The following is a 27,665-nucleotide window of genomic DNA, read 5'->3' on the forward strand; positions in this document are numbered from 1 at the left end:
GACAGAAAGGGAGGAGGACGGTGGGTAGCAAGGAGCAGTCACTGCTGAGGAGCAGCCCTTCCTGACTGCAGCACGCTTCAGATGCGTGCTTTGTCAGAGGCTGCAAAAGTTCATCGCCATGGAAAGGAAATCTATTAAACGTGCCTCCTGGAGGTATGGGAGGCTCTGCGACAAGCCTTCCGGGACAGCGGGAATCTTTGGCCAGAGAACCGCTTTGGAGAAAAGAGATGCTCGGGTGTGCCACCACCAGCCTTTGCAGACGCGTTGCGCCAGGCCTTCCCGCGGGGTGTTTCTGCAGCGGGGGCGGTGTCCCGCCGGCCGGTCGGTAAGTGCGGGATTGTCCCTGGGAGCGGGGCAGGGATCGGCAGCCGGGGCGGGCCGGGCGCTCCCGGCAGGTGCTGCCCGCGCCGCCCCCACGCGCCGCCAGAGGGCGCTGCGCCGTGCGCGCCGCCGCGCCGGCGGGGCCGCGCCCGGGCCGCCCCCGGGCCGCGGGCACCGAGCGGCGGCAGGGCCGGGGACAGCGGCGGGGACAGCGGCGGGGACAGCGGCGGGGACAGCGGCGGGGACAGCATCGCCCCGGCACCGCATCCCGCCCGGCCCTCGGCTGCACGCCCTGGGCCCTGGGCGTGCCCGCTGTCCCGTCCTGCGCCGAGCATCCCTTTTAAAGACATCGCTGGGCACAAAGGCGGTCCCTGAGAGCAGGATCCTAGGCTGAAACGAAACTTTCTTGGAATAAGTAAATAGCAAGGGTTTGTAGCCTGTTACTCCAGCAGGGCGTTTGTTCATCCTGCTGCAGTTTGCAGTGTGTAACCAGATACGGGTGGGTACTTGTTGTCTTCCTTCCTCTTTATATTTCCAGCAAAAACTTGGTGAAAAGAATAACAGCATCAGAGAAACACAGAGAGGAAGAAAAAAAAAAAAAAAAGGATGAGGCGGGCCGGCCCAGCAGCCAGCCTCAGGAGATGGTGAGACAGAAGAGCTATTCATTCTGAGAGCCAGTTGCTCTTCGCCCTGCTAGATTATAAATTGGACACCTTATTAAGAGCTGATCCTCCAGCAGCCCCACCCAGAGCTGTGCTCATGCGCTTAACCAGGGGAACGTAATCCCATTTCACTAGTGATGCCTGTTACTGGATAAGCACATGTGCAAGCGTGGCAGAGGATACAAGGAAAACAGAAGCAGCACTCTGGCTGCTTTCTGAATTGTCGGTTTAAGAAAAGAAGATAAGAGTTTTGAGAGAGAACAGGGAGGAGGATGGTTTGCACTAAAATTTGGACACTTCCATGACGATGCTAGCTGCCTTACCAAATGATTAAACTGACATAATTTTTGTTTTTATTATTTTGCTTTTCTTCTCAGTTGTAACACAAAAATGCTGTTTCTCTGGCACGACGTGCCAGCCCAAATGTTGCTGCTGGAATCAAGCACTGGAAGAGCCTGACGAGATATAACCCCACCAAGGCAGAGGCTTGGCATGGGCCTCTTTGGTGATTCCAAGTTTCAGTTGTGATGGTTTGTCTGGCCACTTCTTGTCAGATGAGCCCAAAGGTCTGAACAAATTTAGGCAGATTTCAAGTTGAATGGTGGTTGCAGTGAAAATTTCATGGAAATTTTTGTTTAAAATTTCAGCAAAGTTTTATCAACTTTGGCAAGACTTCCAAGTTTTTCAACCTTCACACACCTTTTAACCATTTGAAAAGTTGTCTACCTTGCATTTGAAATGCACAAAGTTACTGCCAGTTGTTGTCAGAAAAAAAAAAAAAAGCCTGATATGGGTTTATTTTTGTGCTGGAGAAAACAGGATGTCTTATTATGAACGTGTTTTGGTGTCTCTGAACAGTATCCCTGCTCATACATGCACATTTTTCCTCCCAGGCAAGACCAGCTGGAGGATTCATGGAATTCTAGATGCATCGTGAAAATTCTGCACTGTCAGGGCATTTATTCTGAACAGTGCATAGATACATGTGGGGTTGGTTCCCCTATTGGGGCACCTCTGCTTTACTTTCCTTGGCAGGGAATTTAAACATAGCTAGATGCATTGCAAGTGAGCAGTGGTCAGGAAATGAAAAAGTAACATGGAAGTGCAACTTTAAAACAACGTCCTCTCCCTGTGCAGCAGTGAGTTATGGACATAAATTCAGGTGTATTTCGGTGGTATCTCAACTTTTTGCCTTGTTTTGCATCTCATATTGAAAAGCAATCTTTGGATTTGTTCTAAGAGGAAATAAATTTCTGTCAGATCTAATTATCATTAGTGACTCATTTGTCATTTGGAAATGTTTGTAGGATTCTCTCCAGGTTCTGAGTTGCTGGCTGTTACTGGTGTGTTGGAAAGCAAGGACTCCTCAGATGTTCCTGTATACCTTTATCTATCTGCCTGCAATCATTTTATGAGCTCATGAGAATGAACACAAGAAATCTTTGACATCCTTCTTTCTCATTTCCTCTCCTGTTTTTTACATACAGTGCTTTTGCCAATAACTCTTTCCTGGTAAAACAAAGCCTCTGAATTCATGAATTCATGCTATGTGTGTCTGTCTGTATATGTGATTCCATGTGCCTTCCCTTCGCATCTCCCCAAAAGTTTGAACCTGTTGACAGAAGAATACAGACCTGAAAGTGAAGCTTCTGTGAGTTTGAGAGAGAGGGGCAGATGAGTACATGAAAGAGCTTGTTTGTGCTGAAGCATCAACATGCTACCAGCCCAGCTCACCTTCTCATCAGACACCAGGGAACTTCCAGTGGAGACCCCTGGAAGTCAGACTTCCTCCAGTCTCTCACTCATGGGCTCCTTGTTCATGTTGATGGTTTTGGTATAGTTGCACCAGAGAAAGGAAAAAAAAAAACCCTGGAGTTTCTCTCTTGTTCTTGCACTTCTGAGATTTATGTTTGTCTCTTGCAGGTTGTGTCCTAGGCAGCAGGGGACCTCTGTCCCTGGTGCACACACCCTCCAAAGTGGGCATTTATTTTGTGACAGAGCAGTGTTACTGTCAGGTTTCAATGGTGTCATGTTCCAGAGGTGTGGATGCCCTTAAAGCAATTTTTGCTAAAGTCATGAAGGCTTTGAAAATAAGAGCAAACCCTTGAATTTAAGCTGGGACTGAGTAGTCAACAGAGCAAAGAACAGAGCTTAAGCTTGTTTGGTGGTCTTGTGCTGCTGAGTAAATGGCCAGAAGCACTCTTGCATGGGTTGTTCTAAGTCCATTAGGTTGTAGAAATCAAGCATAAGGGCCAAATCCAATCTTTTCAGTTATTTGATTGGAAATTGTGCTGAAGGATTGAAGCTTTTGCAGAAACACTTATGGGGTTTTCAGGATGATGGAATTCAGATTAAATCTTCAGTTAGTCTTAATGCCAGCAATGGACATTATCAAAGTGTAAAATACTTTCCTGTATCATCGTCAGCCCAGGCTCTTGCAACAATTCTGCTTCTGCCAACTTCATTCATTTGCTGATCTTAGTCAAGCCCTTGAAGAGCTGAGTAATGGTGTTATTTGCATGGGAGGTGAAGAAGATAATGTGGAGATGGGTGTCATATGTGTACTGCTGACAAGTCAGTCTATGGTGCCACCGAATCTTCTCCAGAGGCTTTATATAGATATTGAACAGGCTGGCTGAGAGGAAAGACTCTTGAGTTATTCAGCAGGTGGAAAAGGTTTTGGAGGTTAAGGAAAGAGCAAGTGTTTATCATAAATCTCTTTGAGTGTACAAGAGATTTATGTAAGGGATGTCTGAAGATGTACCAGCTCAGTTCCATAAGGCTGTGGATGGCATTTATTTTCAAACAGCTGAGCTGGTTGGAAATTTTACAGCCATTCCAGATGCTTGCTACCAATCCTCTGCTGTTGGCATCTTTATCCCTTGCTCTGTTCTTAGAAAAGGTTGTCCAAGGTCTTCCTGTCTGTCAGGTGAAGCCTTTCAGATAGTTCTAAGTGCAGGCAAGGGTGGTGCTTGTTAAGCCAGCTGACATTCCTTATGTTTAAGAGAGAGCACTTTTACTAACACTGCTTTACCCTGAGTTTTAGAAAAGAAGGAGAGGAGAGAAAGTGGCTCAATTCTTTCCCACAGAACACAAACAGTTCCTGCATTGCCTCCTACAGGTCTGGAGACGTGTGGGACTGGATGCATCTACTGGAATAGACTATATTAGTCCTGTTTCATGTGCATGTGCACCTCCACATTTTGTGCCAAGCATGTGTGTAAAATATGTGTGAAGTATTTATTTGTTACAAGAGCAACTAAAATGGTGCATTGGGAACTGTGTCAGCCTCCTGTGTAAGCAAAGGCTCTAGGATGGTACACAGTGGGGTAGAAGCCCAGGTAACTAAGAGATCATTATTTTTCAGATTTACTAACAAAGCATTTACAAGAAATTGATATTAATTATTACGTTATTACTTCTGTGGTTAACGCTGAACCAGTGAGTTATAATAAAATCTTCAAGAATATCCAGTTGGGGCAATGAAGAAAGGTCCTGTACTCAAGGGATCATTGATAAATGGGAGGAAGGAGGAAGAAAATGGGCAGGTGACTTTTGAGAGATCCTGTAGTTCCTACAGGCTTCCCACATCCCAAAACACAGAAAACTGTCAAAGAATCCTTGGTGCATGCACAGACAAAACAGAGCAAGTTATAGTACTGTGTGTAGCCTAATGGTAAATGTGTCTGTGTGCTGACAGTGCTTTGACACAGAGAGACCTGCCAGTACTCACCACTACGATTTTCAGCTAGGGAAACGTGCTCTCCTTTATCAAATGGTAACCTCTGACGACTGGTGAGACTAGGAGTCATCCCAGCATCCATGAAACAACCTGCAGCCTTCCTGAAATGTGGAGACGGGGACATGGTTCCTAAATTACTCCTTTCTTGAGGAAAAAACCCTACTTTTCATGTACAACTGCTCATTTATTGTATGACACAAACCTGTAAAAATGGACCACCTCTAATGTCTGAGCCTGACTCTAAATGAGATCCCAAATTTACTGGTCATCCTGTTTCCAACTGGGCCAGATTGGAGCATCCTACCTTAACAACCGCCTGAAACTCTAGCGGAATTTGGACTCTGATCCAAACTCAAGGCACAGGCTCTTCTCTGAATAAAAATAACTAGATCACAAGCTATTCTGGGGTGGTGACTTTTAGACAAGAAACGTAGGGCTTACATAGGTTTTTACTCCTGTCAAATACATCTGGATGCTGCCCTCCTTCCAGCCGATATTCCCAAAGTGCTTTCATTAACTCAGAGCCAAATAACCCTAACTGGAAGTTGGAAACTGTAGAACAACTGACATTATTCATGGTAAACACTGGTGGTTTTCTTGGTTGTTTTTTTCCTTGCAGAATATTCTGCTACCCTGGTTGCTGCTGATGCTGATATAATTTCTGTCGTGGCCTGTGATGAATAGCATGAACAATGCTGGGTTGAGATAAGAGCCAACAGTGTGTTGGAAAGCCTTCTCTGAATAGGAATCCCTGTGGTTCTGACTTTCTCAACAGAGAGGTGGCTAAATTGATGTGCTTGGTACCATTTACACGGCTGCCAAAGCCGCTGGTCACCGGCGCCTTCTCCCCTCCCATAGCACCTGCTGGCAAATCTTCTGGGATTTTTCCTGTTTACTTGGCTATTTCTAGTATAGTGATAGGAATAGTTTCCATTCATGAAGAATGTGGTGGGTAGAGATGGTTATAAGGGATAGGAAGCTGGGACTAAGGAGCAAGCACTAAAATATGGTTTACATCCGTGGGAGCTGGCTGTGTGTGGTACCCCACTGAGAGCATTCCCACTGTGCTCAGCAGATGGATGATGGGAGGGTTTTGTTGCTGTGTTTTAAGGTAAGAGCACTTTTCTCCTTGGGAGCTGCAAGAAGTCTGTGCACTTCAGTTACTGGAAAGCTCTGGACTGTGTAAATTATTATCCTGTTGGATTGAGGAGCAAACTAGTTTGCTTAAGATGTCACAGGAAGTTTTCAGCTTTGTCAAGAGCATAAACTGCATCTTCTGACTTGTGAATCTGGGCTATAATTGAAGGGGTTTTCTTCCTCTTGACATAGCTGGCCTACCTTCTCTTTGATATTATCCCAACTTCCCCTAATCACTGGGTGACATCTGATCTCTGTGACTTTTGTACAGGATCCAAGATCTATTGTACTTGGTCCAAGATCTCACCTTTCATTTCTGGCTCGTCTAATTTTGTTTCAGGCCCTGGCAAATCTGAGAGGCTCATCCCAAGTCCAGCTGCTGAGCCCTTGGAAAGCAGGGAAGCATCTTGGCGGTGTATCTCACCACGGCATGGATATTTTCCTGGACCAGCCACAGGAATGGTCACAGTGTCCTCCACTAAACTCTAGTGTGGAGGATGGCTATTGCCACCCACACACTTCCTGCAATTTCTGCTCAAACACAGTGATCTTTACTTGCTGCCTGTGGTTGGTATGTAAAGCTGCTTTCTGTAGGTTTGAAGCTGCTGCCCCCTCCAAACTGGCTTTTATTTTAGTGTTCAGTTCAGTGATTTCAACAGAGAACGTACCAGCCAGTATCTAAGGTTTTATTTAGGGTCAAGCTAACATATAGCATTGCTTTAGTCAACATAATTTTTTTTCTTTTGTCTCTAATCTCATTAATTATTTTAGGGCTGTTGTCTCTTTTTTCCCCCCTGTTCCTTTAAGGATTTGCAGTCACTCTTTTGGGCTATGGATATCATGGGCCAAATCCTGCCCTAATTTACACCTGTGAGACCAATGGGACTGAAGACATGCACATGAGAATACAGTTAACAGGATGCTGAAGTTGTTTGACTGTTTTGAAAAGTTGTGTGGAGGATGAATGCTGAGAAATGTCACTTAAGATTATATAACTCCTAAACCTGTAAATAATGATGTATAGATAGCTTCTCTCCTAGCTGCCTACTTTTATTGGTGGTAGAATATATGTATGTTTTCAAAAATTTAAATGTTGTACTTGCTGTAGAACCCCCTACTGGAGTTACAATAATTCAATAGCAGCTTCTTACACTGTACAGCAGTTTTGTCATCCTACCTAGTACTAAAGGCTTATCTACACCAGGGGATTTCACAGGCTGAGAACTGCATTCAAATAATGTTTAATATTTATACAAGGGTGAAGATTGATATTTAGGTTTGGTTTTATTAAGGATTTTTACTGTTCAGATTTGATTTGGCAAATTTTAAAATCTTCAGTTTTCTTACTTCCAACATTTTTTTTTAATAACTGGAAGCTTTAGTTTGAGTTCTGCAGCTTACCTAATGCAATACAAGGAGAAAAAATTACAAGTAAAGTAGCTTTGAAATAGGAATAATAAAGCAGCTATGCTGCATTTAAACATGTTCTATAATGTTTCAACGCACTCTACCAGGAACTCCTTGTTTTCCTGATTTGCTCCTTAAGGAAAATCCTGACCAAATCAGCTGGATTTTGTGATGTGTTTTGATTCCAGCACAACAGTATTGCAGCAGAGGTTTCTTTTCCTGGTGGGTTGAGACAAGCAGGACCAGCAGAGCTGCCCATGCAGAGGGTGTTATTTCAGAAGAAGAGCACTCCCTTACTCACAAAGAGGAGTGATCCAATGTGCCTTCCGTCCGGGGGCAGGAGTGGGAAGGAGGGAGGAGAGGGAGAAAAAGGATGCTTCCTTCCCAGAGCTCGGGGCTGCTGGCCAAGAATGTATGTCTAAATTCAAGCCCAGTGAGTGCTGTGCCAGATCCAGAGAGTTTGGAGTCCCTTTGTCCAGAAGCTTGCAATCTGTGAGGGAGTTGCCAAATGGGATATGTGGCATCCATGTAATATATCTGATGCATGAAGACTGGTTCCTACTGAGCTTACTGTATGGCCTGGGGCAAAAGTACTTCTGATTCCCTACACGATGCAGGGATCACCAGGCCACTGCTGTTCTCTGTAAACCCAGCTCTGATGGCAGCTCAGAACAGCTCCTGCCTCAGGTGGTGTGCACAGGGAGAGGAAAGGTGCTGCTGCATTTGACCCTGCTCTCCCTCTCTGGGAAGGGAGGACCTGTTGCCTTTTGCATTTCTCCCCAGGCTGAACCATTAAGTCTGATGACAGAAATGAACCTTCCCCCCTGGACTTGGGCCAAAAGGCTTTTTTTTTTCATTCCCTTCCCCTCCTGTCTCTTTCATAACCGTAATTTCCCCGTATCTCTGGAACATATCACGTACTACTGTCATGTGCTGTAGGTGTGCACCCCACTTTTTCTTCAGCTATGTCCTGCCTCCCATCTGTTCGATAAGAGCCTCTCCTTGTCTGGCTGATGCCTTTTTGCCACAGATGACAGGGTGGACCAAAGCCATTGCTCCTGCCCCAAGGGAGAGCCTCCACATTGAGGAGGGAGGGAAATCTGCTCTGGAAACACCACCTACAAGCCTCCATGTCAGCAGGGCTGCAGCAATTCCTGTGGGATGAGAGTGTCTGTGTTCCCGTGTCTCACTGGAAAGTTCAGCCAGTTGTGCTTATGCAAACCCCTGGAGGGTTTCTGAGGTTGAGCAGGTGTCAGTGAGGACACAGCCTGGGTTGCAGAACTCCTGCGACAGGCTGTGCCAGACAGAGAGGGATCTCACCTTAGTAACAATTGCTTTTGTGTTCCATATGGTTGCAAAATGGAGGACAGCAGGCAGGGGGAACCCTGTTTGATGACACTTCCCAAGCCAGTGGTACCCAGTTTGGGTTTTCCGTTTTTATACTAATGGATTCACACCAAACACCAAGGTTGCTGAGGGCTGCCCACGGAACAACTCTGATACAGGACATGCCATTGTAGAGCCCTGTGCAAGGGCATTGGTTCAGCCAGTGCCCAGACAGAGGTGCAGTAGATGTTATGTGGTTTGATGCAGCGTGGTTCTCTTAGGCTTGAATTCACAAAGGACCCACCAGGATGTGTGGCAATAGGTTTAATAGCCCAAGTCCATGCCTAGATCCAGGCCATTGCAAGAGAGACTAAAGGAGATGTGATCCCTCCATCCCTCATCCTCGTAACGTCAGTCATGATCCCAGCACATGTTTCAAGAAGCTTTCTGGTGCTTCTTGTTAAATCTGTGCTCCTGCACTGACAGTGAGAGCTCTGGACCAGAAAACAAGAGCTAAAGCTTTTTCCTGGGGCTGCCCCTGAGCAGCTGTGCTGTCTCCTGGGCTGCAGCTCAGCTGCCCTGGCTCCAGAGGCAGCAGCCCTGCTTGTCCCCGCAGTGTGTGCCAGGAGGCGGGTTTCAGCTGTGAAACAGAGCATGGTCTATCCTGTCCTTCCTGGGTCAGGATCCAGAGAGCATGCCCTTTCCCTGCACCTCACCAGCATGGGAGATAACCTTTGCCCTGCACCTCACCAGCGTGTGCATCTTCTCTGTTCACATCAGGGCTGCTTTCTCCCTGAGCACAGCAAACAATCCCCTGCCTTTCTGTCTCATGCTGGCCTGGAGCAAAGCTTTCTGTGTGAGCCTCCCAGGCACTGTGACTTGTTTCTAGCACACTACAGGCAGGCCTCTATTCAGATGAATGTCCCTGTTAAATATGTATGAATCTGATTAACTACGACTTCCTAGCTGTCCAGGTTTTATTCCTTTTTATTAATTTGTGGATGCCTCCTGCTAAACAGGGAGTTGTAACCACGTCTCAGTGAGTTTTGACTCATTTGAGGGGCTGCCCTTAATCTGCCTATCTTTGAAGCTTCTTCCCCTCCTCCTCCACTCCATCCCCCTCTGGCTCATTTCCCCCCTCCTCTCTCTGCAGCTGCTGGACAGCTTTGTGACCAGCAGTTCGGATGGCTGCTTGCCACTCTCCCATGATTGCTGCCGTGTGCTCTTTCCCTTATGCCTGTTGTGCAGTCCAAGAGGAATTCTCCTCTGCAGAGAGAGAAGCAGGCGCGGCTGTCTCTGGGCTGAAGTGGGAGCTCGTGCTTAGCTCTTACTCCATGAAAAGCCTGGCAATATTTTGTTTTATGGCGACCATGTAGACTTGGCAAGCAGCAGCAGCTTTCTCAGCCCAGCTGTTGGCTGCCACTCTGCCGCAGGTTTTTGCAGGCAAAACGTGCTCGCACCTTGGCCATGGCCACGTGGAGCCTGGCGGCTTCCCAAGGGCCACCGGTGCCACAACCACTGCAGGAGAACGGTCAGGGGAGCAGCGGGGGATGCTTTGGATGGACAGGATTTTGTCCTGCTGGCTCCAGTCAGGAGAGGGGATGAGTGGCAAGGGGCAGCCTTGGAGCTGGGGGGGGGGCTTTTTGATGCTGCAACAAGTGATGAAGCTGGAGCAGGAAGCTGGTGCTTTGCAAACAGATTTATTGTTGTGAGTGGGGCAAAAGTCCCTGGGACAGCAGTGCCTGTGTGTGGGCAGGTTTGACTTGTATAACCTGCCTTTGCTGGGACTTTGGATGGAAATTTCAGTGGCACAAAAGGAAGTTCAGTGCCTGAATCCTGCTGTGTTTTGCCTTTTAAGCTTAATGTTGCTGTTTCCCTTTCTCTTCAGGCCTTTTCAGGGAACCCCCCCAGGCAGACCATGCTTGCAGTGATGTGAAGAAAGGGCAGGTTTTGGCAGAGAGACCTCCAAGTGTGCATGCTGGCATACAGGCTAGAATGCCACCTGCTGAAGTGGTGGCTGGTCAGAAACAACACCAAAGCTCCAATGAAATCAAGGACTTGGAGATTTTGCATCCTTCTCCTGCTACATGTATCCTACCAGTGTGTTTTGGGGAAGCTGGTGAGCCAGCCAATGCCGTGGACATAGGAAAAAGGACATCTCCAGTGCCCTCTTATGTTCCCTGAAGATTTTATACTGTTCCTCCACAAGGATGTGCACAGGCCACCTGGATGGGCAAGTGAATGTCAAATGTCCTTGTCCTGCCTAATTCAGGAGGGCGTGAACTGAAAAAAGAAGTATTTTCCCCTTTTGTGTTTTCCTGGGAGTAGTAGTGGCAGTAGCTCTGCCAATGAGCTTGCTGTGGCCTCTGAGCTGCTCCAGCCTTTGACAGGGGTGTTGATTTCCTGTTGACTCCCAGCCAAGCCACCTCTGAAATGGTGGTATGGGTCAGGCTGAGATGGGTCCGAGGAACCCAGGGAGAGTGGCGGCCCCTTTGTCACCCACCTGGTCGTGGGGCAGCCTCCTTGGCCACTCTGGGTGGAGGTCAGCTCCTCTGCTGTCCACAAAAGGCTCCTGCTGTGGGATCTGTCCACTGGGTGATGTTCCTCCAGGGAAAAAGCCTTGTGAGACCCATCTTGTCCTTCCATGAGTTAGGAGAGGACTGTGCTGCTGAGGCAGGAGCCAGTAAGAAAAGTGGCTACTTCTCTTTCCCCTTTATTTTTATGGATTTATTTTTTTACTTTGCTGTATTTATTTTCACTTTGTTCTTTTTTTTAATTTACTTGGCTCAGCTCCATCATTTTTACTTGTCTCCCCTGTGTGCTCTTCAGGCTGACAGTCCCTTTCATCCTGCTCTCTGCACCTCCCTCCCTGCCTGATGGGAAGGTTGTTCCTCAGGTGCTGGAGTTCATTCCTGTGTGCAGAACTCTGCTCAGCAGAGGAAGCTGTGGGAGGGCCATCCTGCTGCCCCAGCTGGGTGAGTGCCTGTGCCAGGCTGCTCTTACCATGTGTGACTCAGGTGTCCCTCACTCCTGCTCCCACACACTCGCTGACCTTTTCCTGCCAGTTCTGAGATGGGGCCACAGGCCACCTCTCATGCAGCCTGTCCCTCTTTAAAGATATGATAGAATTCCTTTATCTCCCAATGCCAGGCAAGCCTGGGATGCTCAGAGGTGCAGATAACATTGCTGCTGTGTGTACCAGGGGCTGGGCAAGGGAGCAGGAAACCTCTCTTCTCCCTTAGCACTCAGCAGGACAGCCTGATCATATCCCTGCCCTTGCTTTTATTTCTGGGGGATCCAGTTTCTCTTTCCAACCCGTTAGCAAATCGCAGTGCAGCCCTTCTGGGTCCTGCTGACTGCCTGGCCATGCAAAGCCCTTGAGGAAGGGGCAGCAGCCAAAGCCAGCTGGCAGGGGTGGCTGGCTACAGCTCCACCAGGAGCTGCAGGACTCTGGAGCAGGGGTGGCCTGGGAGGAGGGGTGGGTTCAGGCTGCAGTGCAAAAGCTAGTGGAGAAGCCAGGAGGTGCATGAAAAAGCAGTTCATGGCCTGGCAAAGGAGATAAGGAGAAACTTGATCCCTGCCTAAACAACCAAGGTTCTTGTTCCTTCAGGTCTGCCCCTCCAGGAGCATAGTGCAAATGCAAATGTCCAGGTATGTATGTGCTCTGGCATAAATTCAAAACTACTTTTGGTACAATCACAGAAGAAAGAGCAAAACTGTAGTCACCAGTAGCACAGAATACCTGTGATGCTCCCATCTAATACACAGTGCGTTTTCCTGTGATATTTTATAGTGAGAACATAAAGCCTGGCATCTTTCAGTTTTATGATTGAAAGATGTTTACAACAACAAAAATATGTGGGAATTCAGTATTTTCCACATCATCGGATTAAAAGCCCGTCTCTCAACTTACTTACTGCTCCACCTAAAGGCTTTTACTGCACCTGTCTTCACAAGCATGGGAGCACTCGTGTTTCATCTGTCTTTTTGTGGCCAGATGAAGTCAGCTTGGAGCATGGGTGCGGTGGTGAAAGACACACACAGTGAATTTACATCTCTTGGATAAAGGGAGAAACTGAAGAAAGATTTCCCCTGTGAGCTGGCTTTTATCGTCAGTGTGAACATCTTAGTCAGCACACGCTCAGACTTCTAAAACTGTGCAGCCGTGTGCTGTGAGAGCTACAGCCTCTGCAGCTTCCTGCTTCCCTGAATCAGCCAAGGATAAAGGCTCCAGGAGCTGGTGTTCCTCTGGCAGGAATGGCTGAGCCCAGGCCAGGTGAGTGGCAGGCTTTGGAACTCTGTGTGTGACCCTGCTCCTCTGGAATGTGGGAAAACACCCTCCCATTTGATTTCAACAAATCACCTCAAGCCAGATCCTGTAGCATGTTGAGCATCAGTGGATATAGACTAGAGAACAGAATTAGCTGGGAGAATCCTAATGTTTTGTGAAATCATTTCCATGACACAGATGTGATACCGGAGTGGGATGCTGCATGTTTAAGTACTCAAGTCTCCAGGAAGAAAGAATATGCAGATACTCTGACTCACTAGAAGAAAAATTACTTGTAGTGACTCAAACACTTGGATGCTGTGGATTCCTAATTAATCACTGTGCTCCACCATGTGTCCAAAATCCTTCTTTCAGGACCAGAGAATGTTTGTGGCCTTGAGGATTCCTGCTCTGGAGCAGCTGTCTAGGTGAACATATTAACCTCTTGCTGCCTGTCTGCAGTACGGTCTGCAGACCTAATTAATTTCTGAGCTGTTAGCACAAATGACCTGGTAGGCTCTGAAAGCTTGATGATGGTAGTGTTGCCTAAAAGAGGGACTTAGCAGGGACCACTTTGTTGGGGTGACCATGTGACTTGAGGAATCCCCAGGAAGGTCTGCTGCAGGTTTGGCAGCAATCTCACGGTCAAGGGGCTGCAGACTCAGACTTTTCTGGGAGGAGTTTGATCCAGTGGTGTGTTGGAGCTGGGAAACCCTGGGGAACCCTGCAACCCTGCCCTTCTTTTGCAAGAGAACAGTATGAGGTGCCTCCCTCTGCCTTGACGTGCCTGGTCGGCTGGGAAGCTGTTCCCATTGGGCAAAAGGTGAAATTTATGTCTTTCATAACTTTGTGTTTGGATTTTGTGCTGTGCTCATTTTGTACAACGTGGTACAGAACACGAGTATTATGCATTGAGATAGCTCATCTCCTCTGCCCTAAGCCCAAAGTGCATGCTGCTGTCACCACAGGAAAATAGTGTGACCACGGATGGAAGCAAAGAATGCTTCTTTTCAAAGTTTGTGCTAATTTTGCACTTAATTGGTATGTTACAAACCTAGCAAATCATAAATAAAACCTGAGTTTTCCTTTTTCTAAAACTTGGTCTTAAAATATAACTTGACTTAGATTTGAGTTGAAAAGGCAAGCTTTTGAAAGAGACGAAGCATGCCCTCATGTGGCAATATTTTTTCCTTATAATACCTGTTTGTTTTGGTTTTAATCCCCAAATAATCTATTACAACGAGTTATGTCATGACGTCAGAGCTGGCATACAGCATGGGTGTTGTGATACAGAGCTGGTGTACACACAAAATGTTCAGAAATAATTATATGAGCTTTAAATCTCCTGTTACTTGAGTCCCTGCATGAGTGCTTTTATTCTAAAATAAGACTAGCTCCACACAGGAGTTCACAAATAAACAAAAGTGTGAAATAAAACTTGTTCTGTCCTCTGCTCTGTGGGAAAGTCATTTTCCACGACTGAGAGCAAAGTTTAAAATTGTTACAAAGTGGACAACTTGGTTTGAAACCAGAATAATTGATTTTAAAGTCAATTTTAATCTAAAGCAAAATAAACTGAAAATTAAATACATATTCACAGAGCTGGCCTGAATAACTCACTGTAAAAATTGTGGTATTTGTTGAGCTGCTAGAACTTCGTCATGTCTATACAAGGCTTGCAACTGTGTAGATAAACTTTTGGAAGCCTGGCTCTGCTGTGAGTTTTACATTTTTGACACATAAAGGTTGGGTTTTAAAACCCCAGCTGACATTTCCCAGCTTGATAAATAGGGAAGTTCTATTCTTTCCTGACACAGCATTGTCTGCTTTTACTGTAGGTCAATTTCCTGTTTTTTCTTTCCTGAACTTAATGTAATTCATAGAAATTACTGGGTCCCAACAGCTTATTGGGACTTTTTATAATATTATTTTTCTGTGATTACATTTGGATTGGTATCTTTCGTCCAGAGCATCATAAAGAGTAAAGAAAAACAATATATGGTGATCTTGGGAAGTCTGACTGGGAAGCATGTGATGGAGGCCATCAAGTTTCAAACTTCAAGGAAGCCTTTGAAATCCCAGAGTTTCCAGTGTGCTGCCTGGTCACTGTTTCCATCAGCTGGCCCTTCACCAGATTCCTGGGAAGATGGCACCTGGCAATCACATGCACCACAGGTTCCCTGAGGTTCATGGTCTTCCTTGCAGAGCCTTGCAAAGCTTGCAGGATGGTTGGGGCTGGCTGAAGAGCAGTAGGAGTTGCTTTCTCCTCGTCTTCCTCTCCAGGCTGCATTCCCTGCTAATACAGGCAGCTCCCTCCTGTGCTGAGGGTAGTTTCCATGGAGTAAGGAAATATGAGAAGCAGAGAAGTGGGAAACTCTGGATCCACTAGACAAGTCTCGCTTCTCCTTGGGGGCCTGAATGTGTGTGAAAGCTGTGGGTGGTCTGAATTTTGGGTGCTTGAGCAGGAGGCTTTGGATATTGGTGTGGATATCCAAGTTGCTTTGAGAATACTTTAGGCTGAATGAGAAGTGAATTCCCTAAATCTCTTCCCTAGGGTCTCACTGACTTTCAGCAAAATTGTCCCTCAGAGGCAACTCAGAGATCTTCAATTCATAGAGTTCTCAGCGATGCTCTGCTATCGAGTTCCCTTTGAAAAGGTTTTTGTGCTGTAATCTGCTGGCTGGTTACTTAACTGGTGCAGCTTACAGACCTCCACTGGCTGTTGCACGTCTTTTAATTTTTAAGGGTTTATTTCAGCTCCTTTGTGAAGTGTAAGGAAATGGATGATTAGCAAAATTCTTCCCAGTATTTTAGAAGCATTAGTAAATGTTGAATAAAGGGCAATCACACTGTTGTTTTCATGGGAACTGTGAAATAAAGACTGCTAGATTAGGTGCAATCCTGATCTTAAAGTCACAACTCTTACACAATGTTTTTTGCACTCTGGTGCAAAAACTCGTATGTGAGAATGTGTGCTAGCAATGAGCCAAGTAATTCAGCACTGCAGGAATCCCACCAACTTCATCTCCAAGCTGGTAATGAACATGGGCCTGGACACGTCCAGCTGATGTGTTTGCCTGCATAAATTATCTATGTACACTCAATGACATCAGTGTCCTTCAGATGCTGGGTTTGATGCAGCGAGCATACGTGACACTTCTGCTTTGCTTCCTCTTCTTAGCTGTGCTCTGCCTTCTGTAATGTAGCCAGAGACACCCTGTTCCTGGGAAAAGGCACCCTGTGCCTGGAAGAAGGCGAGCTGGGCAGCTGTGTTGGTGAACTTGTGTCATCCTCCAGCAGCTTGCTGATCCCCTGTGCCTTGCTGCTCTTTTGCACAGCTTCAGCACCTGAGCCAGTGTGTTTCCAGCTGGCAGTGGTGTGCCTGAGCAGGGCTGAGCAGCAACTGCTTGGAGGACCAGAGTGGTGTGGTTGGAGCAGAGGTGTTTGCTGACGTAGCTGACTAGATGAACTGGTTGACTGGTTAAATACTGGTGGCAAAAGAACTTGCAAAGCTGCTTTGCAGAAGTGGGTGGGTCTCAGCCACATCCTCACTGGCTTTGGTATTTGTCCTCAAGCCTGATTTCTATTTTCTGTACACCCTTTGCTTTCTGCTCTCCTTCTTTTTTGGCAGGAGATGTCAGCCAGTAGGTTGCAGCAGCCTGTCAGAAGTGACTGGAGACCTTTGTTGGATGAACAAAGCCTATCCACTCCCTGTCCAGCCTGAAAATGACACAGAAAGCACGGGGCACCCAGTCACAGTCCTGCTGCTCATCTTTCAAACTGCAGGAGATGAATAGCAATGTCACCCCAGGACACACCACCCTGGAGGCACTGCCATGAGAGTCATGGCAACATCTCAGCAGGTGGTTTTCAGGTGAAGAGCACTTAAGGCCATGGCTGTGAATGCTCTCTCTTTTCCCAGGCCCTTCAGCAATTTAGAATGCTTTCTGTTCAGGTGCATCTGAAACGGGTATTACAAGGTACACAGCTCCTGCTGCTCCCTCTGCAAGGCTGAGGTGCAGGGCAGGTAGTCCCCTCCTCCCTGAGGGGCTTCACCCATGTGTGTTTCCTGCACTGTGGGGCTCCAGCCTGTTTGCAGAGATGGCACATTGACCATTTTTGACGGCACATTGACCATTTTTGCTTCTTGCTGTAGACCAGTGACCCCTGGCTGCTCTCCCACTGATGTAGCTCACCATGCCTGTGGGATGTTGAGGTGGCAGGGGACAGCAGCTGCTGGGGATGTGGCAGGGAACAGCTGGCTGCTGCCTCAGCCCTGCTCCCTGGGGGGATGCTGGCTGGAAAGGTCAGGGGGAAAGGGAAGAGATGCCTCCAAGAAGGAGCTGGGCCACCATGCTCACCTTCCTCCAAACCCATCTGCCCTTGCTCATCTGCAAGGCTTTGATGCACGTAGACAAGTGCCAGGGAAGTTTAATCCAGCTGGCTAGGGTGTTGTTAGACAGGGAATTGCCACCTCAACCTTTTATCACCTGAGCAAGTGCTAGGTGAGCCTGAAAAGCTCAGTCTGAAAATGATGGCATTGCAGAGAAAGGCAGAGGTTTTGTCCAGCACTGATCCTGGCTAGCAGCTCCCTTGTGAGGAATGGGCTGTGCTGCATGTGGTCCTTCAGTCTGCTCAGGCCACTTCTGAGGGGCTGGTCTTGGAGGGGCTCCATCCCTGGCTTGCAGGAAGAGGAGCACTTGTCAGGGGAAATCCTGAGGGCTCTGAAGCATGTGGCCAGTTCTGCTTGTCTTCCACAATGTCCTACAACAGCAGGAATATTGTACAAGGAGGTAACTTAGGCAGTACTGAGGTTTTTCACAGCACATGGCACACCCTGAACTGAAAATTTGCATAAATACCTTTCCAAGTAATGAGTATTTTCTAAATAGAATCAAAATCACATGAGAGGCAGGGAGGGGCATTTACGGGAAAGGCAGGTTTGCTACATTTGGATCTCATGCAAGAAATGGGATTAGTACTGTTCACAAAAGTTAGAGCATGAATTTGTAAGGGTCTGGTTGAGGAAGCTCCTTAGCACAGATGGAATGACCTTGATGCTTTTGACGTGACAAAGCCAGTTAATGCCAAGAATCAGTTTTTATGTCCATGGCAGGGAGAAGAGACCATTAGTCCCAATGACACCTCTTCAGGACACCTCCATGTGAGCCCAAGGGAGCAGAGAAACCCCCACATGGTATAGTGATGATTGCTGTTGAAGACTGCAACCAAAACCCAGGAACCACCCTCTTTTTGAGACAGAGTTTGAGAGGTAGAGAGGAGGCAGAGGAGAAGTCAGTTTATTTAGAATTATCCACTTAAGGTCTTCTTCTCTAGTTGCTCTCAGAGCATTTTCCAGAGGACACTGCTATTCTTACCCTGCCTTATCCCATGGGGAAAAGCACAGCAGTAAGGTGGCTGAGCTGTGGTCAGTGCAAAGCCTGGAGAAGGAAGGATTGTGCTCTCTGGGATTTCAGCTGGATGGTTGCTACCAGTTAAGTTATAAGTCATATAAAAATGTCTGTTCTGTTCTCTTTATTTAGAAAACACCATTTCCAGTGAGAAGCGGGTAGAGTCAGTAATCCCTGCTGCTTCCACTTCTTTTCCTTACTAGTCTGCCTGTCAATTCCCTTTTACCATTTTACATGTGGTCACTTGATACCAGCAGCTGCTTTGGGACATCTCTATCTGTCACATCCTTCTTTTTATTTCAGTGTCCAAAAGTTTGAGTGCACCACAAAAAAAACAAAACAAAACAAAACAAAAAACCCCCACATTAACAAAATGTGAGTTTCCTCCCAGGTTCAGTTCTAAACACGTCATTTTAATGATGTCTAAACTATCCAGCACTTGATGAGCAAAACATTACTGTCTTCTAGCCACATTTGTTTTCCCTGTCTCCCAGAGCATTATACTCACCCAGGGAGAACTGCGTGTTCTACTTCGCTGCTGTAAAGCTATTATGGGTATGAAAAGTTCCCATTAATCTGCTCCACACATGGATGTTTCTGGATAAAGTTCAGTAGCCAGATCCCTCTTTCTTTGTGTGCATCAAACGAAGCAGAAAAATGCCTCCAATTTAAAGACACCAAATGAATAACCAAATAGATGAGATTAATTTTTGTTTAGTCCACGTGGGCAGCAAAGCCAATGGCCAATGTTTGTGTGTGGACTTCTCCCAGGAGTTCATTACCAGCCGAGTCTGTAATAAGTTAATGCAGAGATTCCATGGAAATAGGGGGTTAATTATATGCAGAGGATGTTGGCCAATGTACAGCTTTGAACAACAAAAATAGCCCAAGTCTTCTGTTTTGGATGTGGAATCAATTAACGAGGTCTGTGACATGTACCAGAATTTGTTAAGATACTTGTACTAGAAGGATACTTTTTTTTTTTTTTTATTTTAATAAAAAGCTAAAGAAAATAAGTGGGTAATGGAAGGCAAGGGAGAGAAAGACATGAGACTGGTAATAAAACACTGGACTTTGGCCTGGGGCCAAGGCAGGCTTTTCAATGGGTCTGAAGTTTGGACGGCAGCACAGTTTGAACCAGTTTTCACTAACTGTCCAAAAGGTTCTACCGTAATAGACAGAGAGAGGAGGTTGATTTTAGTTTACCAACTCCCTTCTCTCTGCTGGCAGGAGTGTTATGCTGCTGAGATGCTGTAGTCATTACACTGACGGATATCAGCATGTGGCGCGGCGTGCTGCAGATTCAGCTCCGAAGCTGAAACGCAAAAATTCTCCTTGATGCCGGTTGGCACAAACCTAATTTTTTTCCCCCTTTTCCACATCTGGTTTTAATATAAAATGTGTCTTTCTGCGCTTTTTTTCCCCCCTTGCCACATCTTTAGAAATGGCTTCTTTAAAGAAAAAAAAAAAAAAAAAGAGTGTACAGAATGTTACTCCCCTTCCCCTGTATTCCTAGGTTTTAGAAATAATTGTATGTATGTGTGGTAGCTCAGTAGTGCTGCTTGGGAGATGAATAGAGCACAGCATATACCTTTGTAAACGGATGTTTCATAAAAAAACACCAGAGGAAGACCAGATTGCTTTTACTTCAGAGCAGTGAAACACACTTTTGGCTGTTACAAGTTTTCAAGGAGCCACTTAAACAGGTAGAATACAAATTTGAAAGAAAAATATCTGACCCTTTTTCACCCCATTTCACTTTAGGACAAGCTCTGGGCATGTTCCAGGCATTTCTTAAGTCCCTCACTGGTTTTTTTGTTTTTGTTTTTTTTTTTTTTTCCCCTCACCCCCTTCTTCCAACTTGGTCCCTAAACACATTAATTTGTTCCTAGAAATTATCTACTTGTTTGTTGTGTTTTGGGTTTGGTTTTTTTTGTTGTTTGTTTTGCACACAGAAATCCTCAGACCAAAGCAAACACTGCCACAGAAAAATGTTGCAATTCAACCCAGTTTTGAGGGAAGTGCCCCTGATAACTTCTCAGCTCCAAAGAGAAGCAGTGGAGGCTGGGGCCACTGAGTCTCCATGGAAATCACAGAGGGTAATGTTTCTTTAACTAATTAGTGGTAATCCCAAATAACTCTGTGGGCTGTAATTTATGGGGTTTCCACCAGGTTCTATGTTCAGCTCCTCAGGGAGTGCCTGGATCCCTGGGTTTTGGCACACATGAACTCCTGGAGACTGGCATGGTCTGGAGATCTGAGAGGCCAGCTAGGGTGCAGGGACATGGCTTGAGGTCAAGTGCCCTCCAGTGCTCTGCATCTGGTGGTGGGCAAGCATCATGCCAGCTGTTGTCCCAAAGGTACTCTTGGGATCCAGAATGCACCTAGGACGTGGGCAGGATGGACACCCGGTCTGAGGAGGCTGACTGCACGTGGGACCTTGGCGTGCCCCACCAGGGAAATGGACTCTGTCAGCAGGGGCAATGCAGGGACCACCCCGACCTTTCACCTGCCTGCCTGGCTGCTTAGAGTTAAAGTGTTACCAGGGACAGGCTGCAGCCTCCACACGGCAGATCTGGTGTGACCATCGCCGCCCAGGGCCACCTGGGGACAAGGTCCGAGCACTGGGAAGGGAAGGGAAGGTTGCTTGTGTGGCAGCTCGTCAGGCAGCCAGGAAAGCAGGGGCCAGGGAGGCCAGGCAGGAGGAGGATGTGACAGCAGGGATGAGGTGACCAACCTCGGGCTGTCAGTGCCATGAGGAGATGCAAAATCTGCGGGCCCCAGCCTGCCAAGGGAGCCCAGAGAGCCCCAGCCTGCCAAGGGAGCCCACAGTAAGGAGCAGGTTTCTTAGCCAGTGCATGGGAATGGCAATGCCTTTATTTTGCCTGTAATGCCAGGGGCAGCTTCAGGCACTGTTACAGGTGCACTGAGTGCCAGCATTCAGCTCCCCCAGGAGCCCCCAGAACCTGCCAGGTGTTGGAGCAGGAGCAGGCTACATCTGCTCTCTGGCCGGCCACAATTCTAAATGGAAAAGGTACTTCCCAAGTACCAGAGCACCATTCCCGCATTTATATCCTGGAACAGGTCCAATTAGGGTCATAACCAAGGGAAATGGGAACATCCAGCCCCATTCATGCTGTAAGAAAACAACAAATTTCTTTTGTTTTCTGAACTATCTGGGGAGTGCCATAAGACGGGGGTCTCTACTGTCTGGATCTTTTTAGATTTAGTTCTTCCCTGTTTAGGAGTGCTTTAGGATGGAATGACCTTCTGCTGACACGGTTGGGTAGTGCTATGTCCCATGCCTTTAACACAGCTGAAACTCTTCACAGAGCAAGAATGGGTGATGGCTGCCTAATTCCTCTGCAACCAACCTGAGCAAGGAAGTATAATTATGATAGTTATCACTGGGGGATGTTTCAAAGGGAAAGCATGCTAGATACTTAGACTAAGCACTTAATTTTTTTTCTATCAAATTACTTCCAGCCCAGCAGCTAGCTCTATGTACATAATAGCTCTGTTGGCTTCAATGAGGTCCTTCAGTTAAGGTCAGCTAAATACCTGCCCCATGATAGCAGGCCACAGACCAGATGTGAGATGCCATGGTGTCACCTCATCCACTCCTTTCCTGTTCTGCTGCAGACTCCCACCCCACTAGCTAATTTTCAGCATTTGGCTTTGTGTAGTTTTAAATTAATCAAGCTCCATCGGACTTTACTATTAAACCACTGTTCATTTCCCTTTTAAACCCCAGATTTTTGTTCACACTCTAATAAGAGCACATACCAATATTTTATCTTTTCTGCAGTGTACCTCCAGGCAGAAATTATATTGTAATAATAAACTGGCTAGCTTGTTTTAACAGTTCCTGGCTTTTGGCTTTATGCAACACTACAGGTGTGATTCTAGTAGCAATACTGTAGGTGTGAATTATTATGTTAGTGTAATAGGCTGTACTTTATTGTGCTTTATTGCTTAATTGGCTTCTTCCATAAGGATTCTGCAGTTGTTAGTGGGAACTAATGCCAAGCTTTTCTGTGAAAAGAATGGTACTCTTTTTTTGGTGTTTACTAAGGTCAGTAATTTCAGTGGGTGACTGGCTTTGGGAAATGAAGGAAAGATGTCACTAAATTAATTAAGAAAGTGCTTACTAAGCCCTTAATATAAAGCAGAGCAGGCTAAAAGATGCTCCTTGTTATGTGTAGATACTTGTAACCCCAACAAGCCCTTTGGGAAAACAGCTGGCTGAGCTTTCTGGCAAAGGAAGCCCTCTCCCATGCTCGGGGGATTCCCAGGTGGTGGGCAATATCTCTGGGTGGTTACATGCTCTGTGACCTCCTCTCCCCTCTCTATCCTTCCCAGCACTTTACTTTTTTCAGAAGATGAAAGATCAAAGTTTTGTCTTCACAGCAGCACACAGGCTGATCCCCTTGCCAGTGGATCCCTGTAGGGGTGCACCCCGGGCAGGGGGCTGCCTTCCCCCGCCACATGGCTTGCCTGAAACATCAGGAATGCGGGCAGCCCTCCAGAGCAGATCCTGCCACCCTGCCTGGGAATCAAGGGCCAGGGAGCAGTCCCAGGGGTACCCAGATGCCCCACTGATGCCTCCACCACTTGAAACCTGAGACAACTTCAATATGTGCAGCCACACCCTGGTGTGGGGACCAAGGGTGTTTTTCAGTGGTTTGAAATAATGAAAGCTGCTGCTCCTGTGAGTCATTTAAATTCCCACCATGTACTCTTGCTAAATGATTTCACCTCTGCTTCCCTGTGCTCCCTAACACTGTGCCTACTCATGCTGCTGAAGTTCATTTTTGGTCTCACACCTTCATTTAAGCCTTTTTCTGTTTGTCTGGAGCTGCAGGTTTAGCAGAAGGATCTGTATTTACTTTCATCTGGGTAAAATATTTATGCCTGGCATCTTGTTTGCAGGAGTAGTGAGGGAGGTGATTTCCCAAGTGGGATCTTCATCACACAGAGTAGGAAACTTTTGTTTTTCCCTTCTTGTGATGTTGTTTTCCAAAACTATTAATGTAAAGCAGGCCTGGGCAGTAGCTACAAAATATGGATGCAGATCTAGATTCTGAAGTCATTTTGCCTGGTTCTCCCAAAACACTGAGGCCATATCTGTGGTGGATGCTACCTTGCCTTACTGGGGATCAAACTGAAAATATGCAGAATTGAAAGCCCAGTGCATGGACCATTAATGGCTGGGTTAACAGGTGTTAGCCATGCACAGATTGTCCTTTTCTATGGCTGAGGCAGAAAAAGTTCTAGTGCTCATTTCTTCCTTTTTCCAGGTCTCACCAGGTCTGACCCAAAGGTGAGGAGCAGGTTTGAGCTGTGTTTGCACTGTCTGGCCAGGAAGAGAGGACTCATCTCTGCCACAAAGGTCTCAGTGTGGTTTGTGCTGAAGTGGGATCCCACATCTGGGATCTACCCAAGAGCTACATCATCCTCTCTTAGAGATAGGAAAGCTTCATAAAGGGAAGACTTTGAATCAGGAGTCCACTGTGCGTTGCAACATTTATCGCTGTGATTCACGTACCTCCAGTGTTACTGCAAATCCGGGCAAAGTGTGAAATGATTCTCTCTCTTATCTTTGAGGAAATGCAACGTGCTCCAACCATGCTGACTCTGAAAGTCAGCTCTACCCTGCTTTGGGCCACAGAAATTGTTAGGATTTTTGAAAAAGCTCAACAAACCTCAACACCACAATCACGCCAATTATTTTTGAAGTGCTTTGGGAACAACTCAAGGTTTTTTCTTTTCACCTTATGCAGCTCCATAGAAACCCTTGGAGTTCTGCAGGTACATATCAAGTTATGAAGGAGATGGAGGCACTAAGAGAGCTGGAACATGATTAATAATTGTCAAATTACAGGGAACACTTAAAAATCCTTTAAACCTCTCCCCTCCCTTACTTCATCCTGGCAACTAGGCCGTGAGCCTTTAGCTAGGCTGTCTTTCCCTGAGGCAGTCCCTTCACTTGAGGCAGGAGATGATCTGAAACCACAGGCAAGGGGTTCAGAATCCTCATGACAAAATCATGACATGGAAAATAAAGAGAGACTGGGTGAGCTGCAGCACAGGCAATCATGCGTATGCCAGCACCACAGTCTTCCGACTTTCATCATACCCACAGCTTGACTACCAGATAAACCACCTGCTTTTGTATTCATAATTGCAAAATGGCTCTGCAGCAGCTCTAGCATTTGCTCAGAGAGAAAAGAAATTTTTTTTCTTGCATCCTTAGCATAGCAGGTGTTTTTACAAATTAAAGAAAAAAAGAGATTAATTCTTCATTTTATTTTGGCCCTTTGCTATATCCCTCCTCTGTGTCTGAAATGTTTTCTTCGCCAAAGAGACAAGCAGAGGCAGTCAACTCTTTACAGACAGTGTTTTTAGGTTTATCAATGTTAAGGTTGTTTTCTTGTACACATTTCAGTACTGTTTTTTGGTTTAGATAGCCTGGGGTACCTTGTTGCCCTGCTGTCTTTAGCAGAAATACTTAAGAAGTTTGTTTCTCACTCCTGTTTGCCATGGAGGCCTCAATCCCAGAGAAAATTGTAGAATAAACCCAGTTAATCAAAGGTTAAACAAAATGAATGAAGTTTGTATGGTGCCCTGAAGGTTATTAGACTCAAGGTCTGAGCAGCTGCCAAGGGGAGTGAGTTCCAGGGCAGGAGCATTCATCTGAGAAATTCCAGTTGCTGGACGTGGAGGGGTTGAACCTGGGAGCTGCAGGCGCCTCCCAGCTGAGCTTGGCTGCCACGGCTGCCATGTGCAGAAGGACCCCTGTCCCCTCCCACACCCCTGGTCCAGAGAGCAAATGGATGGGAAGGCACACCCCACTCTGTGGGAGGCAATAAGGACTTGTCAATTGTTCCAGATGCCGGGCTGCTTCCATTACCAGCTGTGGAGTGAGTAGGGAGCTCTAAAACCACAAAGACAGGCAATTTCTGGGGGTCAGGGCTGATAAAAGGGCTCATGGAGCCTGCTACAAGGCACGTCTGGAAGTGGCACAGAGTCAAGGGGTGCAGCAAGCAATGCAGCATGACCAGTGGTCAGCTTGTGTCCTCTGAGCTGCTCTTCATCCACAAATGTCTTCACCTCCCTATCAGAGTGATGCTCTGGAGTGGCAGCTGGTTTATCTTCCACTTCAGCCCAATGTGGAGGTGGAATTGAAATCACAGGGTATGGATGCAAGATGGAAACAGACAGGCAAAGTGTTGTCACGTCCTTTCAACTTCCAAGTGTCTTCCAAGTGCCTCCTTCCAAGTGATATAGAAGAATTTTGACTAAATAAAGTCTTTAAGTGAAAACTATAAAAGCAAATAGAGATGTATCTGGGTACACCTGCACTCTTACTTGTGAATGTTAAGCAGCATGTTAAACCTTCCCACACATCAGTTTGTGTATCTGTGCAGCAGTCTTGATATTTTATTCCTCATTTGTGTCATAATTGCAGGAGTCCTTCATGCCAATGTAGACACTGATCTCACTGCATGTCAGAATTATAAAATATATGAGAGAGCTGGAATAATAAGAATGTGTGTTTTCTGAAAAAGTAGAAGGTTTCTGGAGGAGGAGTTTTCCCAAAGGGAGCTAAGTTTACAGATCTAACTCATTCAGGCCTTTTTCCTTCTGAAGCTGATGCACACATGCACAAACACACAGGCTCCAGTATCTATTTCATGGACACATTCTTCCCATCTCACTGTGTAAAGGTCTTGAAAGCAATAGCTACTGGCAGTACCCCAATTCAAAATATCTAATAGGTCCTTCCCAGTTTCAAAATCACTAAGGACACACATGGCCAAATGAAAGCAGGGCTTAAACTACCTTGCTGTCAGAAGCAATGGAACTAGCTGCCTGTCCTTGTGGGCTTGATTTGTGGGTTCTTTGTTTTTGTAGTTTTGGTTTGCTGACTGCATCTCAAGAACTGTGTTGCTAGAGCAACTTGGTTGATCTAACTCCTGGAAGTAACTCCAACTCCAACTGTTGAATGCAGGACTTTTCAAAATCTAATAATACACTGCAGTGGGTTTTCATTGTTTCAGAATTTTATGGATTAATAAGCTCCAGGTGGAAGGAAAAAAAGAGTAAAATTGATTACCTCTGACCCAGGGGATCTGCTCAGATTTAGGGCATGGCCTGCCTACATACTTAGAGAAGATATTTTGGATGAACATCAAATGGCCTAGCCCTATTGACTTATACAAAGCATTTCCAATTTACATCACCTCAGTGTTTGAACCTGATGTTATGTGTGCAGACATTTAACCAGAGAAGGGACACTGCCTCTTTTCAGCTCCACATTTGACCTTCTCAGCGTTTGCATGTTTGTGTGTGTACAGAGATATGGAAGTACATGTATAAATAGTACACAAAATATCCATGCTTTCCCTTGTTTTCCTGTCTGCTTGGGTGAGAAATCTTAGCTCCAGTAACTATCAGAGAAAACTTTTTGATGCAAACAATCGCTGGAGAAAACAAATTCCCCCAAAGTGGTCCTTGTGATTTGTACCTGGTCAGGACACTGTGAATCTCCAGGCTAATGGGAACAGAGTTCCTTACTGGTTGACAGTAAGGCCTAAATTTCTGTTAGGAGGGTTTTTTTGGGTTTTGTTGGTATGTTTGCTTTTTACATTGCTGTCCCTCCTCACAATTGTCACACTGCTGTTCATACTTCCCAGCCTAGAGGAACTCTGTCCAGGCTTTATCTTAGTGGTTTGTATTTCTATGGTCAGCACAACAGTTCAGGCTTATTCTTTCCAACAAAATTAATTATTGTTAGGTTATCTGGGAGTTTGACTCAGAAACTGTATTCCACTAATAAGCATAATTTTAAGAGCTTGTGCTTAAAAAGAGTTGTTATCTACTGCTTACTGGCAGGTTTTGAATCTTACATCCCTGTTGAGATTGATTTCCTTCACATGCCTAATTACTGATGACACAGTTAGATATAGGCTAAAGAGATATCTTGCAACTGGAAAAAAGGAAGAAAAAAAGCTTTAAGCCAAGTTCTCTTTGACTTAAACAGAAGGAGGCTTAATTTTATTTCATTTAGTAAAGTCACCATGGAAGGATCCTCCTCCAAGAACTCTCAGCAATATGAGGAGTGTGTACAAAACAAGTCCAGACATCAAACAGGGCAACTCCCAAAATGTCTCTGCATTTGTAAACATGCATCACATCTGCTCAGCTTGGCTGTAAGCATGAAACATAAAACTTGGGATATCTGTCTTAGTAATTTAAATGGATACTAATTCAGGCTGTGGCTTGAGGAGATGGAGGATGCAGCTGCAGCTGGCTTGAAAAAATGTTTCAAGAGAAAAGAGACCCTGAAAAATTAAATATGTTTTTATTTAAAAAAAAGGGGGATC

At 46.0% G+C, this 27,665-nt stretch overlaps 1 long non-coding RNA gene across 1 annotated transcript; it reads left to right on the forward strand.

The window, feature by feature from the left end:
* Window positions 1-27,616, forward strand: LOC143694483 (uncharacterized). Its single transcript, XR_013182972.1, has 3 exons — window positions 1-325; window positions 10,484-20,375; window positions 23,577-27,616. It is a non-coding gene; the product is annotated as an uncharacterized LOC143694483 (long non-coding RNA).
* The last annotated feature ends 49 nt before the right edge of the window (window positions 27,617-27,665 follow it).

This window comes from Agelaius phoeniceus, chromosome 1 (genome assembly GCF_051311805.1).
Source record: "Agelaius phoeniceus isolate bAgePho1 chromosome 1, bAgePho1.hap1, whole genome shotgun sequence".
Classification (NCBI taxonomy): Eukaryota; Metazoa; Chordata; class Aves; order Passeriformes; family Icteridae; genus Agelaius; species Agelaius phoeniceus.